This window comes from Oryza sativa, chromosome 8, assembly GCF_034140825.1.
Source record: "Oryza sativa Japonica Group chromosome 8, ASM3414082v1".
Taxonomy (NCBI): domain Eukaryota; kingdom Viridiplantae; phylum Streptophyta; class Magnoliopsida; order Poales; family Poaceae; genus Oryza; species Oryza sativa.
In genome coordinates this window covers 16,779,529-16,796,307 of record NC_089042.1, presented here as the reverse complement: position 1 = coordinate 16,796,307, position 16,779 = coordinate 16,779,529, and the positions used below count along the sequence as shown (strand labels likewise).

Genomic DNA, 16,779 nt, shown 5'->3' with positions numbered 1-16,779 from the left:
TAGTGATAAAATGGCAAAACTTTAGAATGCATCTAAGCACCAACTCCATACCAAATCTTTTGCCATCAAAACTTATGCCATTTGCTATTTGCCATTCCGAAAGGATCTGAACAGGCCCTTGAATTCAGATTCCTGCTGCGTCCCATTCTCAATATGTAGCCCACACCACGGAATCACCATTTTCACATGCCTTAATCCCTCGGAATTCCTCATGCATGCTCGATACCGCTTAATTCGATCACACAACTCAATCAGGTAGGCATCAATACTTAGCTAGCCCCAGTGTTGAAATCAGCTACTACATGTGAGTGCAGTGCAGTTATTTATAGACAAGGTGTGGCTGAATCAATACCACCACAGACCCCCTCATCTCTCAAGGGTTGTAACCCATATACTTGTGGTGGGTATAGGCCTGGTTACAGGTGGGTGGCCAATGATGACAAATCTCAATGAACACCCGTCATAGATGAGTCATATGTGACTGGTGAGTAAGTCATCTATGACGGATCGTAAAATGTCACCTGTCATATGTGAGTCATCGGTGACGTGTCGTAACTTCCCACCCATCATTAATGACTCATATCTGATGGGCTATAACTTACGAACCACTACTAATAATAAATCACGAATCATGATTTTTAAAATTTAAATGCACAGAAGAACTCAAAAAATACTTTGGAGTTTTACTAGCCATCTTATACATAATCACACATCACTACCCACAAATCTATGATTTTGTGACTCATCTCTCATGGGTCATAACTTATGAACCATCACTAATGACAAATCACCAATAACTATTTTTGAATTTTAAATACACCAAAAAAACTCAAAATATCTTTTGAAATTTACTAGCAATCCTATACATGATCACACATCACTAGCCACATATCAATGAAATTTCAAGCAATGTACACACCTATGTGTTTGATGAGTTTTGAAGCTGATGCCTTCCACTCTACAAAGAGCACCCTTGCCAACTCATCTATTATTCTTTTGACTTTTGACTATTCCACTCTGAATCATGTAACATATATTTAACACTCTAAGTGACTTCAAATGAAAACGTCTTGTTCTACAACTTTTATATCCGGAAGATCTCCATCCGAGGTCATTAATAGAATATATTCAACATTTCGTTTTTCTCAATATAAATCTCAACTTATAATAGATATTTGGGCTTATAAACTATCTCAAATAAAAATATTGTCAATTATAATATTGTAGATCTAGTTGAGTTCTACAACTTCAATACATGGCATGTTTCCATTTGAGGTCATTTGAAAAATTCAAAAAAATATTTTTCCTGATAGATATTATCACTTATAATGCATATTCGATGATGTAAATGGTCTCAAAGGAAAAATCCTGTATAATGTTATTGTTACCGTTGATAACTACAACTTTTATATAGGGCATATGTATCCATCCAAGATTGTTTGCAAAAGAAAAAAAAAAGACGACCGGTGACCAAGGGCAGGGTATCTAAGCGATTGGATCAGTCTTTCGTGAATCATCAATGCAAGTTGCCACCTAAGAACAGTTCTAGTTTTGTTTGTGCGTATACACTATGTGCTTTGCCTACTTGTCATATTGGTTGTATGTCTCAGTGTTGAATTCCGAAGTCCTATTTATAAGGGTTAATTAGATCCATGCCACTGCAACATTGCCAAATTAAAAAAAATGATACTACTATTCATCATATCGGCTACATGCCACTGAAAATTTCTTAAAGTGGAATCATGTCACTCCCGTCAGTTTTTCCATCCACCTCTCTCACGCCGTCCTTATCCTGCTTCCTCCTTCTTTCCATCGTCATCCATGGCCGCTACTCGCCCCCAACGGCGCCGGCGCAGCTCACCCTCAACGCCACCACCACGCCAGCCAATGACGATGACGATACCCACGGCTGCCACGCATGGCTCGCGAGCTGGACGAGCACCGCCGCCGGACAAGCTCCGCGAGGTGGCCGCCAGTCGTCGTCGTGCTCGCCGCCGCTGCCTCGATGGCGTGCGGCGGCACCGACACGTTCCCCGGTGGCCGGTGGAGGAGAAAAAGGGCGGCACGGGTGGACGACATCGAGCGTGCGCTCGGGGCCACCACGCTCATGACGTACGAGTAGGCGGCGACCAAGAAGGCGCCGTCGTCTTCGCGGGTGGCAGCGGCGGCAGCAGTGGTGCAGTGTGGCCACTTCATCCACGTTTGATGCATCGACCTTTGGCTCCGCTAGTATTGGCGGTACCCGCAGGGGCGGACGTGCCCATTGGGCAGCGTTTGGCGGCCGGCCCAGCTACGGCCCGCGTCGCCCCAACCCCCCAACACCCCTCCTGGGCCACCTACTATCACATATATTCATAAATTGGCCCATAAGTGGAAAGCCCAAGTTCTTAATTTAGAGTTTTAGCAAGATTGGGCTTGGGCTGTTGCCTGTAGGCCTGTTGGTTCACCTTCTCTTCTCAGCTCTCGCTACCGACGCTTCGTCTCCGGCTCCCGCGACCCCTCCTCTCCTCCAGTCTGCACCGCGCCACCGCCCACCAGCCACCAGTGCACCGGCAACCGTCCGTCGTCCGCCGGCCAGAAACGGGAAAACGGCGACCCGCCGTCGCCGCCGACGCCTAGCCGCTGCCCTCCGGCAGTCCGGCGCCCCTAGCGGCTGGCGCCCAGCCGCCCAGGCCCTAGGCTGAGGCTCGGCTAGTCGGCTGCGCCGCTGCGGGCTGCCTGCTTGGCTGCTGCCTGCTTGCCTCCAGCCTCCGCCGCCCTCCTGCCTGCCTGGCTCGGCTGCCTCCTGCCTACTTGGCTGCTTCCCTCCAGGCTCCAGCCGGCGGCCGTCGGCCGGCCTGCCCGCTCGGCGACGGCAAGGCAGGCACCACGCCACCACCTGACCACTTCACTACATCAAGGCAGCCGCACCAAGCCACCAAGCAGTACTGCAGTAGCCGCCACGCCAGCGCGGCTGCGCCCAGCAGTACAGGGTCATGGATATAGATGGACAGCCAGGACAGGGACAACCCAGACAAGGACAACAAGGACATGGGCGTGGTCATGGCCGTGTTTCCGGTTCGCATTCAACGATCGAGCCTAGAAACGTTGCCGCTGCTGGCCGTGGACGCGGGAGTCCATTGAGTCTGAATGACATGCCCGGTGGCAGAAGTATCATCGACAAAAGGTTTAAAAATAAAGGTATATCATGTACTCGTTGTGGATTTTTCAGCTGATAAACAATAACAAATGATTCAATAAGTAGCAATAAGTGACTAATTATTTAATTTCCTCTCAATATTGATTTTGTAGATTTGGGCAGCTTTTTGACGAAAAGTAGTGCTAGCACATGTTCCCCTCATCCAAGTCCAAGTACCCACGGTGATGATGCGCCTGTAGAATCCATCGCCGAGGAAGTGCTTGAAGAGCCTGTTCAGTGTCTTGAGACTGTGATCGAAAATACACAAGAACAACCAGAACTTGAAGGTATTGAACTTATTAGGGAATTTGACTCAGAAGTTCATGTTGTTGTTGATCCGACTCTTCGAATCCCAATAGAGAAATTCCATCCGGACATTAGATCAGAAGTTAGAAGAGCTTATTTGTTGAAGGGACCTACCCAACCTAAAATTACATTTCCCCGTAAATAATATGGGTCTGATAGGAGATATTTTCGAGCAGAGTGGTATGCTAACTATGATTGGTTGGAATATAGTGTGTCAAAAGATGCGGCTTATTGCTTCTATTGCTTTCTCTTTAGGCAGGAAGCCGATCATGAAAAATTTGGCCACGTTGTTTTCTCAAAAACTGGATATGATAATTGGAAGCATGCATATAGAGCATTCCCTACTCATGTTGGTGGGGTTTCCGGTTGCCATAATAAAGCAAGGAGATGTGCCGATGATTTTAAGAATCAAAGGGCAAGTATCTCACATAAAGTTGACACTGTTAGCAAAGAGTCAGAAAAGTTGTATGAAATCCGTTTGACTGCTTCTTTGGATATTGCAAGATATCTCATTTCGCAAGGTCATGCTTTTCGTGGTCATGATGAATCTCCTTCCTCCCTAAATAAGGGAAATTTCTTGGAACTTTTTGATTGGTATAAACAAAGGAGTGAGGAGGTAAGAGTTGCATTTGGCGAGTTATGTCCGGATAATGCTCGCATGACTTCTCATAGGATTCAAAAGGAGCTTTGTAATAGTTGTGCACAACAGATTAGCAAAGAGATAAAGCAAGAGATTGGGCACAACTTATTCTCTATTCTAATTGATGAATCTCGCGATATCTCAATCGCGGAGCAAATGGCAGTTATTGTGAGGTGAGTCATGATTTATTTATATACTTATTTTTTGCTCTTTAGTTGTGTCTTGCTCAACTAATTGTTGGATGTGCCTTGTAGGTTTGTGAATCACAAAGGAATGGTTGTGGAAAGGTTTTTGGGCCTCAAACATGTGGAGGATACAACATCAAATGCATTGAAGAAAGCGTTGCTTGAAATGCTTGGTAAGTACGATTTGCCTATTGAAAGATTAAGAGGGCGAGGATATGATAGAGCATCCAATATGAGAGGTGAATTCAATGGCTTACAAAAACAAATTCGTGATGATAATCCTCATGCTTTTTATATCCACTGCTTTGCACACCAATTGCAATTGGTCATTGTTTCTGTTACAAAATGTTGCTCGTCTTTTGATGATTTCTTCAACTATGTGAATTTGATTGTGACAAATACTAGTGCATCTTGCAAGAGGAAGGATGTGTTACTTGCAAAGCATTAGGACATTATGTTGGAAAAGTTAGAGAGAGGTGAAATTTTTTCAGGAAGAGGAAAGAATCAAAGAACAAATTTGGTTCGTCCTGGAGATACAAGATGGGGTTCTCATTTTACAACATTAGCTCAATTAGAGACAATGTGGGATTCTGTGGTCAAGGTGTTAGCAATGGTTCATGCAGATGAGCGTAATCCTAGTCGAGCCGGTGGTTTGGTGCACAAAATGGAGAGCTTTTCCTTTGTGTTAAATATGAAGTTGATGTTGAAAGTATTTCGTATTACAAATGAGTTGTCTCTTTTGCTACAAAGAAAGGATCAAAATATAGTTCAGGCCATGCAGTTGCTTGTTGATGTGAAAGCGCGCTTGGTCGCCTTGAGAAACCAAGGTTGGGAGCCGTTATTTGAAGAAGTCAAATCATTTTGTGGCAAGATGGGGTCGATCAAGGCTTGATGGCAACTTAATCACACTTGAGCATCTCTACCGTGTTGACACTTACTTTGCAGCTCTTGATTCTATTATCACGGAAATGGATCATCGCTTCAATGAGGTATCATCTGAGTTGCTTGTTTGCTTCTCTTGTCTTGATCCAAGAGAGTCCTTCTCTAAGTTTGATGTTGATAAGATCGCACGGTTGACGGAGATGTATGACCAAGACTTCTCTCTTCTTGATCGTTCTAATATAAAGGATCAACTTGAGACATTTATTTTACACGTGCGACGTGTTGATGATTTCACTACTTGTCATGATCTTGGTAGTTTGGCTATGAAGATGGTTGAGACACAGAAGCATATTGTTTTTCCATTGGTCTATCGTCTTATCGAGTTAGCATTGCTTCTACCTGTGGCAACGGCATCCGTTGAAAGAGCCTTCTCGGCTATGAATATAATCAAGACAGATTTGCGCAATAGGATTTTTGTTTTTAACTTATAGTGTTTGTGCTTGATTTGTGAGTTGCATTTTTAAGATGCTACGAATGTGTTCTTCAGGAGGAAGATTGTGAAATCATGTGATGATTTAGTCTTGGTGATGAACAATTGTTAAAGGTAAGCGTTTGTGATGAAATTGGGTAAACTTATATTGTTCTCTAGACAGCTCCAATCGGCTGGGTGTTGTACGCTAGTCAAACCAGTCGATTGTACGTATTTTCATTCTAAATGAGACCAGTCGGACTGGGCATAGGGGGAGCAGGTGATGTGTTCCCTGGGAGGTTGCCGTTGGAACCAGAGGTGTGATGGCAGTTTGACTCTCGGTTTTGAGCTGTTTTCGTGGATTGCTTCATATTTATGACGTTTAGAAGTTTTTTGAGTGTAATACTGTAATGTGACTATGTGAGTCAAGTTGGTACGAACTTCTAGTTAGATATGGTTTCTTTATTGTTTATTTGCAGGTGTTGCTTGAGACCTCGTAGAGTATTACCAATGATATATTGATCTGAATTAGCTTTAGGAGAAATTAAGGTCCAGATCGACGATCAAAGAAATCATGCAGGATAATAACGGTTGAGAATAATGTATGTCAAGATGAAGGTTTCCATATTGTTCTACAATAAATTTCAGGCGCATTAGTTCTATGGTCTACAGAAGTAGCGGTAACAGAAATCTTTAAAGAACCGTAACAGGGACAGCTACTTAATTTAACATAGGATCGAGTACTAGAGAAGAGATATATTCAGAAGCACAACGTTTCTATCTGCTTCGGTCATTCGACGAAAAATTATACTCCCTCCGTGTGGAGATTATGGGTATCCCATATCTACACGGCGACGGTATTTGGATTGGGTACCGGATACTTAATGTAGATAGAATATCTTATCTGTATCTCGGGTTTGTTTCTTAACTTGTGTATCAAGGAAACACCCTGAGACTTAGTCGGTTACGACTGTATTTTACCTCTATCTTCATATTCCGTTAGGAATATAGATTATCTTTTGTAATCCGGACTCCTTCCCATATATAAGGGGGGTCCGGGCGCCTCTAGGGGCATATGCTGATTTTTCCCAAATCATACAATCAATAATACACTCGGCGGATTCATCCCCGGACAGGAGTAGGGTATTACTTCTTTTATAAGAAGGCCTGAACCTGTATAAATCCTTTGTCTCCAAACCCATACACTTTTCTAGCTTGATAGCCACCCCCTTTTATTATTGCCGAAATCTAGTTTCGACAGTTGGCGCGCCAGGTAGGGGTTGCGTCAAGCTTTTCGCCGATCAGTGCAATGGGTTCCGTCTCCGGCATCGACGACCTCGTCTTCCCACCCGGGCAGACGTTTCGGTTCGGCAGCCTCGACTTCATCACCAACAACTTCGGCAAGATTTCTCTCCTCGACTCGGAATCAAACCAGTCGGGAGAGAACCGGATTTCGGTCCCGTTTGGATTCCCGAACGCGGCTGAAAGCTACTTCAAGACCATCTCAACCGAGTCGGCTTCAAACCACTCGGCCGAGATTGCATCTCCTCCGACGGAGCCAGATCAAGATGATGGGGCTTACCCACCAGTCCTGATGAAGCTCCCCGACGATTTAGCGGCCGTCTTCACCACGACAACGTCTTCATCCCGTAGGCCTAGGCGGAAGTCGGCTTCAACACCGATTTCGCCTAGCTTCAGGGAAGTCGGCGTCATCCTCCAACCACTCGGCACGGTTTCGACGGATCAGCTGGATGACTACAACAGCTCTCCCACCGTCGACTCGCGCCCCACCGACATCGTGGAGTACGATGAGTTTAGCTCTCGCTACCACGACCCGGATCTCGACGACTTCGACGGAAGCCTAGATGACAACTACACCCCTCTCTACTTTGGCGTTTTCATGGCCAATAACGAGACGGAGGAGCAACGCCAAGCCCGGGAGACCGAAGAGCGTCGCCGACTGGAGGAGGAGCACCAAGCACAAGAACAAGAACGGCTACGGCGCGAGCAGCAGGACCGTGAACGGATCGCGAAGGAGGCTGAAGATCGACGTCAGCGAGCTTTGGAAGCAGGGCGCCGAGCGCGTGATCTCATCGGCCAGCAAGATGTCGAAGGGACACCGGTTTTCCGCACCCCTCAACAGAATGCGGTTGCCGCGATCACCCTTCTCGACACCCTCCTCAACCAAAACGAGCTCAATCGATCCGACCACGTCGTCAACATCCTGAACCAGACAAAGACCATGATTGCGGCGACGGTCCCAGTTAACTCCGAAAGCGTCCACACGCCGACTGGCAGCCGGGTCCCCCACTTCCGATCTCATGACTACCGTCATCCAAGCCTCAGCATCACCGGAGCAGGATCCAATCGCAGGAGCAGGGGCCACGACGAGCGGTCTGTTCACTCGCCTCCCGAACTTCATAGGGAGCGCCGAGTGGAACGGCCTCGCTCACCACCTCGTCGCCGCCCCATCGATCTTCGCGACACAATCACACAGCGCCGAGCAGCTCGAGGCTACCATCACTCGCCGGATCGCCGCGACGACGACCTTGACGGAGTTGCAGCCTTCACCGACGACCTGCGTCGAGTGGATTGGCCAGCCGGCTTCAAACCGACTGGAATAGAGAAGTACGACGGTACCACTAATCCAGAATCGTGGCTTACCGTCTACGGTCTCGCAATCCGCGCAGCAGGAGGAGATAACAAGGCCATGGCGAACTATTTACCGGTGGCTTTAGCAGATTCCGCCCGATCTTGGCTCCATGGATTGCCCCGTGGTACAATTGGATCTTGGGCCGAACTACGCGACCACTTCATCGCCAACTTCCAAGGCACCTTCGAGCGTCCCGGCACACAATATGATCTTTACAACGTCATTCAGAAGTCCGGAGAATCTCTTCGAGATTACATCCGGCGATTTTCTGAACAACGTAACAAGATCTCCGACATCACCGACGACGTCATCATCGCCGCATTCACCAAAGGGATTCGCCACGAAGAATTGGTCGGCAAATTCGGGCGCAAACCTCCCAGAACAGTCAAGCTCATGTTTGAAAAAGCCAACGAGTACGCCAAAGCCGAAGACGCCGTCACCGCATCGAAGCAGTCGGGTCCCAGTTGGAAGCCGAAAAATACGCCGGCTACGGGAGGAGGTGGAAGTAACAATCATAAGGACCGCAAGCGTAAGCCTGAGGAACTTGTTGCAACCGCCGCTCACTCTTCTCGACAGCGTTCGCGCGTCAACACCTTCGACAAGATCATGAACTCCCAATGCCCGCATCATCCAAACTCCAACCACGTGGCCAAAGAGTGCTTCATCTACAAACAGTTCGCGGAGCAGTACACCAAGTCTACTCGGAAGAACTCCGACGAAGAACAAAGCACGTCAAGGAAGAAGGATGACGGCGACACCCCGGCTGGATTTCAAGACCACCGCAAGGAGCTTAACCATATCTTCGGCGGCCCCCTGGCTTACGAATCTAAACGGAAGCAGAAGTTGACTGAACGGGAGATCAATGCTGTTCAACCTGACACGCCCCAGTATCTTCGATGGTCAGAAATCGCAATCAAGTTTGACCGCTCGGATCATCCTGACCGAGTGGTCCACCCGGGGCGGTACCCCCTGGTACTAGACCCAGTGGTCCGTAATGTCAAGCTTCGCAGAACCCTCATTGATGGCGGCAGTGCACTCAATATCCTCTTCGCCAAGACTTTGGATGATATGCAGATCCCTCGCTCCGAGTTAAAACCAAGCAATGCGCCTTTTCATGGAGTAATTCCAGGATTATCCGCAACTCCACTCGGCCAGATTACTCTTCCGGTCACTTTTGGCACTCGGGAAAACTTCCGCACAGAGAATATCAGCTTTGAAGTTGCCGATTTCGAGACAGCATACCACGCCATACTCGGACGCCCGGCGTTAGCCAAGTTCATGGCTGTCCCGCACTACACTTACATGATGATGAAGATGCCTGGTCCCCGAGGAGTCCTATCCCTACGGAGCGACATCAAGCAAGCCGTCACATGCGACAAGGAGAGTTGCGACATGGCCCAAACTCGCGAGATGGCGCTAGCCCGAGAGGAAATCCGACTGGCTGCAACCACGGTGAGCGAAGGAGGAGTGCCCGCTGCCAAGATTTCAAAAAGTGGGGAAACCGAAGCCCAGACTAAAAAGATTCCCTTAGATCCTTCTGATCCTACCAAAACTGCTGTAATAGGCGCCGAGTTAGATTGTAAATAGGAAAGCGCGCTCATCACCTTTCTTCAAAATAATAAAGATATCTTTGCGTGGAAACCTTCGGATATGCCCGGTATTCCCAGAGAGGTGATTGAGCACTCCTTACATGTCAAAGAAGACGCCAAGCCTATTAAACAACGACTCCGCCGATTTGCACAAGACAGGAAGGACGCGATCAAGGAGGAATTGACCAAGCTGTTAGCAGCAGGCTTCATCAAAGAAGTTCTTCATCCCGACTGGCTGGCAAACCCGGTTCTGGTTCGGAAGAAAACAGGGCAATGGCGCATGTGCGTTGATTACACTGACCTCAACAAGTCTTGCCCTAAAGATCCCTTCGGGTTGCCTCGCATTGACCAGGTAGTTGACTCAACCGCCGGCTGCGAGCTTCTCAGTTTTCTGGATTGCTACTCGGGGTATCATCAGATCCGACTGAAGGAATCCGACTGCTTGAAGACTTCATTCATCACGCCCTTTGGGGCATACTGCTACGTCACCATGCCGTTCGGACTAAAAAACGCAGGGGCAACTTATCAACGCATGATTCAGAGATGCTTCTCAACACAGATCGGCCGCAACGTTGAAGCCTACGTGGATGATGTAGTCGTCAAGACCAAGCAAAAGGATGATCTGATCTCGGATCTACAAGAAACCTTTGCGAGCATCCGTGCTTTCAGGATGAAATTAAACCCTGAAAAGTGCACCTTCGGAGTACCGTCAGGGAAGCTGCTTGGCTTCATGGTGTCTCATAGGGGCATCCAAGCCAACCCGGAGAAAGTTACTGCTATCCTCAACATGAAACCGCCAAGCACCCAGAAAGATGTTCAGAAGCTGACTGGATGCATGGCGGCGCTCAGCCGATTCGTTTCAAGACTTGGCGAGCGGGGGATGCCCTTCTTCAAGCTACTGAAGAAGACAGATAATTTCCAATGGGGACCTGAAGCACAGAAGGCCTTCGAAGATTTCAAACAACTCCTCACCAAGCCACCGGTCTTAGCCTCACCACATCCGCAGGAGCCGTTGTTGCTGTATGTATCAGCCACCTCCCAGGTCGTGAGCACAGTCTTGGTTGTCGAGCGTGAGGAAGAAGGCCATGTCCAGAAAGTTCAGCGACCAATCTACTTCGTCAGCGAGGTCCTGGCCGACTCCAAAACGAGGTACCCTCAGGTTCAGAAGCTGTTATATGGTATTTTAATTACTACCAGGAAGCTGTCTCATTACTTTCAAGGTCACTCGGTAACGGTGGTCACATCATTCCCACTCGGCGATGTACTACACAACCGCGAAGCAAATGGGCGGATTGCTAAGTGGGCTTTGGAGTTGATGTCTTTGGACATATCATTCAAGCCCCGCACTTCAATCAAGTCTCAAGCGTTAGCCGATTTTGTCGCCGAGTGGACCGAGTGCCAAGAGGATACCCCCGTGGAGAAAATAGAGCACTGGACCATGCATTTTGACGGGTCAAAAAGACTTTCAGGCACTGGAGCTGGAGTGGTTTTAATTTCCCCGACTGGAGAAAGATTAAGTTATGTGCTTTGGATACATTTTTCGGCGTCCCACAACGTCGCCGAGTATGAGGCGCTCCTTCATGGGCTACGGATTGCAATTTCCCTAGGGATAAAGCGTCTAATCGTTCGAGGTGATTCACAGCTGGTTGTCAACCAAGTTATGAAAGAGTGGTCTTGCATTGACGACAACATGATGGCATATCGACAAGAGGTACGCAAACTGGAGGATAAGTTCGATGGACTTGAGCTCAGCCATGTTCTTCGACACAACAATGAAGCTGCCGATAGACTTGCGAACTTTGGATCCAAGCGCGAGGCGGCGCCCTCTGATGTTTTTGTCGAACACCTTTATACGCCGACGGTACCTCACAAAGATGCCACTCAAATTACGGGCACCCATGATGTCGCTATGGTTGAAGCCGACTGGCGAGAGCCCTTCATACGATTTTTAACTTCTCAAGAGCTCCCTCAAGATAAAGATGAAGCCGAGCGGATTTCAAGGCGGAGCAAACTTTATGTTATGCATGAATCTGAGTTATACAAGAAAAGCCCTTCAGGAATTCTGCAACGCTGCGTATCTTTAGAGGAAGGGAGACAATTGCTGAAAGACATACATTCTGGGATATGCGGAAACCATGCTGCTGCGCGCACCATTGTCGGCAAAGCTTACCGGCAGGGTTTTTTCTGGCCTACTGCAGTGTCCGACGCCGACAAAATTGTGCGCACATGTGAAGGTTGCCAATTTTTCGCCAGACAAATTCACTTACCAGCTCAAGAGTTGCAAACTATCCCGCTGTCTTGGCCGTTTGCGGTTTGGGGGCTCGACATGGTTGGCCCGTTTAAAAAGGCAGTCGGCGGTTACACGCACCTCTTCGTGGCCATCGACAAATTTTCCAAGTGGATCGAAGCTAAGCCTGTTGTCACGATTACAGCAGATAATGCTCGAGACTTCTTCATCAACATTGTGCATAGATTTGGAGTGCCCAATCGGATAATCACTGATAATGGCACACAATTCACCGGCGGAGTTTTCAAAGACTTTTGTGAAGATTTCGGAATAAAGATTTGTTATGCCTCAGTAGCGCACCCAATGAGCAATGGACAGGTGGAGAGGGCCAACGGCATGATACTTCAAGGGATTAAAGCTCGAGTTTTTGACCGGCTTAAACCCTATGCCGGCAAATGGGTGTCACAGTTACCATCAGTACTTTGGTCTTTGCGTACTACGCCCAGTCGGGCCACAGGCCAGTCACCTTTTTTCCTTGTCTACGGGGCAGAAGCAATGTTGCCGAGTGAAGTCGAGTTCGAATCTTTGCGCTTCCGTAATTTCCGTGAAGAACGCTATGAAGAAGACCGAGTGGACGACTTGCACCGACTGGAAGAAGTCCGCGAAGCAGCTTTGATTCAGTCAGCTCGGTACTTGCAAGGGTTGCGACGTTATCATAATCGCAATGTTCGATCTCGTGCCTGTCTAGTCGGCGACCTGGTTTTACGGAAAATTCAAACCACACGAGATCGGCACAAGTTATCTCCTCTATGGGAAGGGCCATTTATTATCTCTGAAGTTACCCGGCCAGGTTCATATCGACTCAAGCGCGAAGACGGCACTCTCGTCGACAACTCTTGGAACATTGAACATCTTCGTCGTTTCTACGCTTAACTTTATCATTGTATTTCCCTATTTTGACTGTCAACATCAAGTTTTCTTCTTGCCGTTGTCAGTCGGGGGCTATTATCATAATAATGGAGTGTGATTTTTTTTATCAATTCAGTTTGCTTACTTGGTTTATCATTGCCTTGTTTGGTTTTTCTACTTAGTTTGAGAGGACTGAAAGTTTTTAATAGCTTCTTTGGGTTTTAGGCTCAACAAAGCTTAGCAAAAACTTTTAAGAAATCAAAAACTTTGCAAGAATCATCAAGCACAGCATAAATACACCAGTATTGTACAAATTGAGCCTCCATGTATTACATCCAAACTCAGTCAGAGTCAGTCCTTTCATCATCAGAGTCATCATTACTCGGCTGGAGGTCGTTGTTGCGAAATTGCTCCACAACATCACTCGCTATTTTGTCAGCCGCAGTTTGCGCACTACTGATAAGATCAAGGGCAGCTTCTTCACTTGTCCCGTCTGCAAATCCATCAATGGTGTCGACTTCAATTCTCGGGTACAAAGATTTTGTCATCGCCAAGGCCATGCCAGCTCCCATACTTCCAGCTTTCTTGATATTTTTGAAATATACTTCCGGAGCAACACTCAGCTTGTCAAATATTTCGGTTGCGTCGAGTGCACTCGGACCACCGTTATTGAGGAACATGGCTTGGATAATTGGTGCAGCGGCATTGGCGACATCATCCCTTGCTCCTTCAAGCCTCTTGATCTTACCAACCAGGACGTCAAACTGAGCTTGAGATTTGATCTTGCGATCTACAAAACACATTTATGATGAGCATCTGTTGCATTATAAGGAGAGAAGCTCAGATTGTTGGCTGGCGTTACCTTCGACTTCCTTCAAGGCTGAGTCCCTTTGCGCAGCCAGTTCTGTCTTATCTCTCTCCAGGGCTTCAATTTGCTTTGCCATCTGTTCCATCCTGGCGGCTTGCGCTGTTTTGAAATTCAGATGGTTGAGGATATAGTTATGCCAGTTTAAACTGATGAAACTGATCTAGAGATTACCTTTTGATGAACCACTCAGCTCATAATTTGACTCTTGGAGCTGAGCAATTCGGTCCCTTAATTCTTTCTCCGTCTTCTTGGCAAGCTCCTTGGTCTCATGCAGCTGGTCCCTAACTGCTTCTAGAGTTCCCAAATGAGGAACCAGCTTTTCCAAAGTTGTGGTCTTGGCCTCATTGCGAAGATGGATTCTCTGCATGATGGATCATGGTTCAGTTCTGCTAAAAAGAAAACAAAGTTACTGAAGGCTGTCGCTCGGAAGACTTACATTTACAATACGAGTGGCCTCTCCAAGCGCTTTCTTCAGCTGGCACACTTCTTCATCTTCTTTCTGACGGTTTATGACTATACCGGCGGCTTGTGAGTTCTCGTCCCACCATTTGATCAAAATAGGAGGACGAGAGTCGTCGGTTGCCTTTATGCGAGGGATTTCTTCTCCGTCATCACCTGACGGTCCTGATGTGTTTCCAAGACATTAGACGGATACACTGAGGTTATTTAAATCGCCATTATTTGAGAAGACAACTAACCTGAAGATGTACCTAGCTGAGCGTGAGGTGATCTTTGTTCTTTACCTGAAGACCCAGCTATCGAGTCGTTACCAGCCTCTGGTCCTTGTGAAGCCGTCGTCTGCGCTCCTACTTCGGGGATCTCCTGATCAGGGCCTGCGTCCGACTGGTTTCCAGTCGGGGGCTCTTGAGTTGTTGCCGTTTCAGTTGTTGCCGACTGGTTTCCAGTCGGCGGCAGGTCACTCGGATTGGCCCTATCTCCCGAAGCATGGGCGCCAGTCGGCTGGCTTTCAGCAGTCGGCTGGTTTTCAGTAGTCAGCTCGGGGTCCTTGGATATATTCTGCTCTGTCATGGCAGGATCGGGGTCTTTTCCAGATGGATCTATATCAGATGGTTTCCTGCAAAGTATTCTTTCAGAATTTAGCATCATTTTCATGAGAGAGCTTACCAAAGTGAAATCATACCGAGAGGTCTTATACCTGGAAGATGTTCTAATTTTTGGCATTGCGCGGCCGGCCAATTTTTTCCTGGGCATGGTGCGCTTTGGGGGTTTGTTAGGCGAGCCCTTATCCCCAGATTTATCATCGTCGCCTTCATCATCATCAAGCACCAGTTTCCTCTTGCGAGGACCCGTCTGACCAGTTGATTTGGAGGTCTGAGGTTGCGGATCCGGTCTGATCGTTGGCCCTCCACCTCCCTGAGCAGTGTGTTGGCGAGGAGACCGGCGCTGAGTGACTGGTGGATCTGACTTCATCAGTGCATATTCCTGAACCAGATGCTTCCATAGTTAGTCAACTCAGCATGAAGACAAAATTATGTTCTGATCATGGTTTGAGGATTTTCGATACATACCTGTGGAGGCGGATTGAACGCATTATATGGCACGACTGGCAGCTGGTGTGAGTAGCTGACGACGATTGCATTTGAGAAGATTTTATACATCCTCTCCTTCATGATTCTGAAATCCAGAGAGTCTGATTCTTCACGGTTAGGATCATACCTGCCGTCGAACTCGAATGCCGTGCGAGATCTCTCCTTGATTGGCGCTAGTCGGCATTTGATGAAGTGCCGAGTAATCTGCTCTCCTTGCAAGCCTTGCTCTTTGAGCTTTAACATGCGATCCAACAATTCCAAGGCTTGGACTGCTTCGTCTCCGATTGGAAGGGAGTTCCAGGTATCTTGGTATACTGGAGGAAGACAAGAGTACCCGGGAAGAGCAGGCTCAGGATTTTGGACATAGAACCAGTTTGCGTGCCAGCCTTTGTTCGAAGTCTTGAAGGGCATGGAGAAATATTTTTGGCTCAGAGTTCCCCTCAGTTGGAATCCTGCCCCCCCGACTACACACGGTTTGTTCTTGTTTGGTTGGGGCTTGAGGAAAAAGATCCGGCGGAATAGGGCAAAGTGAGGCTTGATCCCCAAAAAGGCTTCACAAGCATGGACGAAATTGGCAATATGTACGATGGAATTCGGGTTTAGGTGATGTAAGCTGATTCCATAGAAGTTCAAGATCCCACGGAAAAATCTTGAGGTCGGAAGAGCAAAACCACCGTAGAAGAAATGCGAGAAGACTACAATTTCATGCGTATCTGGAGATGGAAATGCCTCACCGTACGCTGGCCGCCACCCGATGATCTCTTTGGCTGGGAGAACACCATGCGCCACCATCTCCTTCAGATTCTCCTCTGTCGCATCGGACGCCGCCCATTGGCCTTCAAAGCTTTCTCTCTCTTCCGCCATCGATTTTTCTCAAATGTGCTGATTTGATTCGAGGGATGGCTTGAGAGAGGTGAGGAATTGAGGTGGTGGATCACGGGAAGGATTTTGATGCACTTTTCGGAGGTGGATTTGGCCGGAGTTGTGAACCCTAGTTCGCTGGCGCAGCTTTGCACTGTAGCAGGGAGTGGGGAAAATGGCGAGAGTTCCGGCGGGGAAGACGAAGCGTCGCTTGGATATCGGATTTTTCAGTTAAGGGTATCGGAGGTGCTAATGGGCCTAGGCCTGAACAGTACTTCAGCCCAATACTTTTAACAGCGTGGCCCATTGTGTTCCTTAGGGACTTAGGCATATTTTGCTTTGGCAATATTATGCGCACAACAGTGTTGCCCAATGCTGATGAAATCCTTTTTATGCGGTCATATAATTCTTTGGAATTATTGCAATGCAAATTAAAAAGGTGCCCGACAGAAAGGCGTTATG

At 47.6% G+C, this 16,779-nt stretch overlaps 1 pseudogene; it reads left to right on the top strand.

Moving 5' to 3' along the window:
* Positions 1 to 2,975: 2,975 nt before the first annotated feature.
* On the top strand, positions 2,976 to 5,682 carry LOC136351569 (uncharacterized; annotated as a pseudogene).
* The last annotated feature ends 11,097 nt before the right edge of the window (positions 5,683 to 16,779 follow it).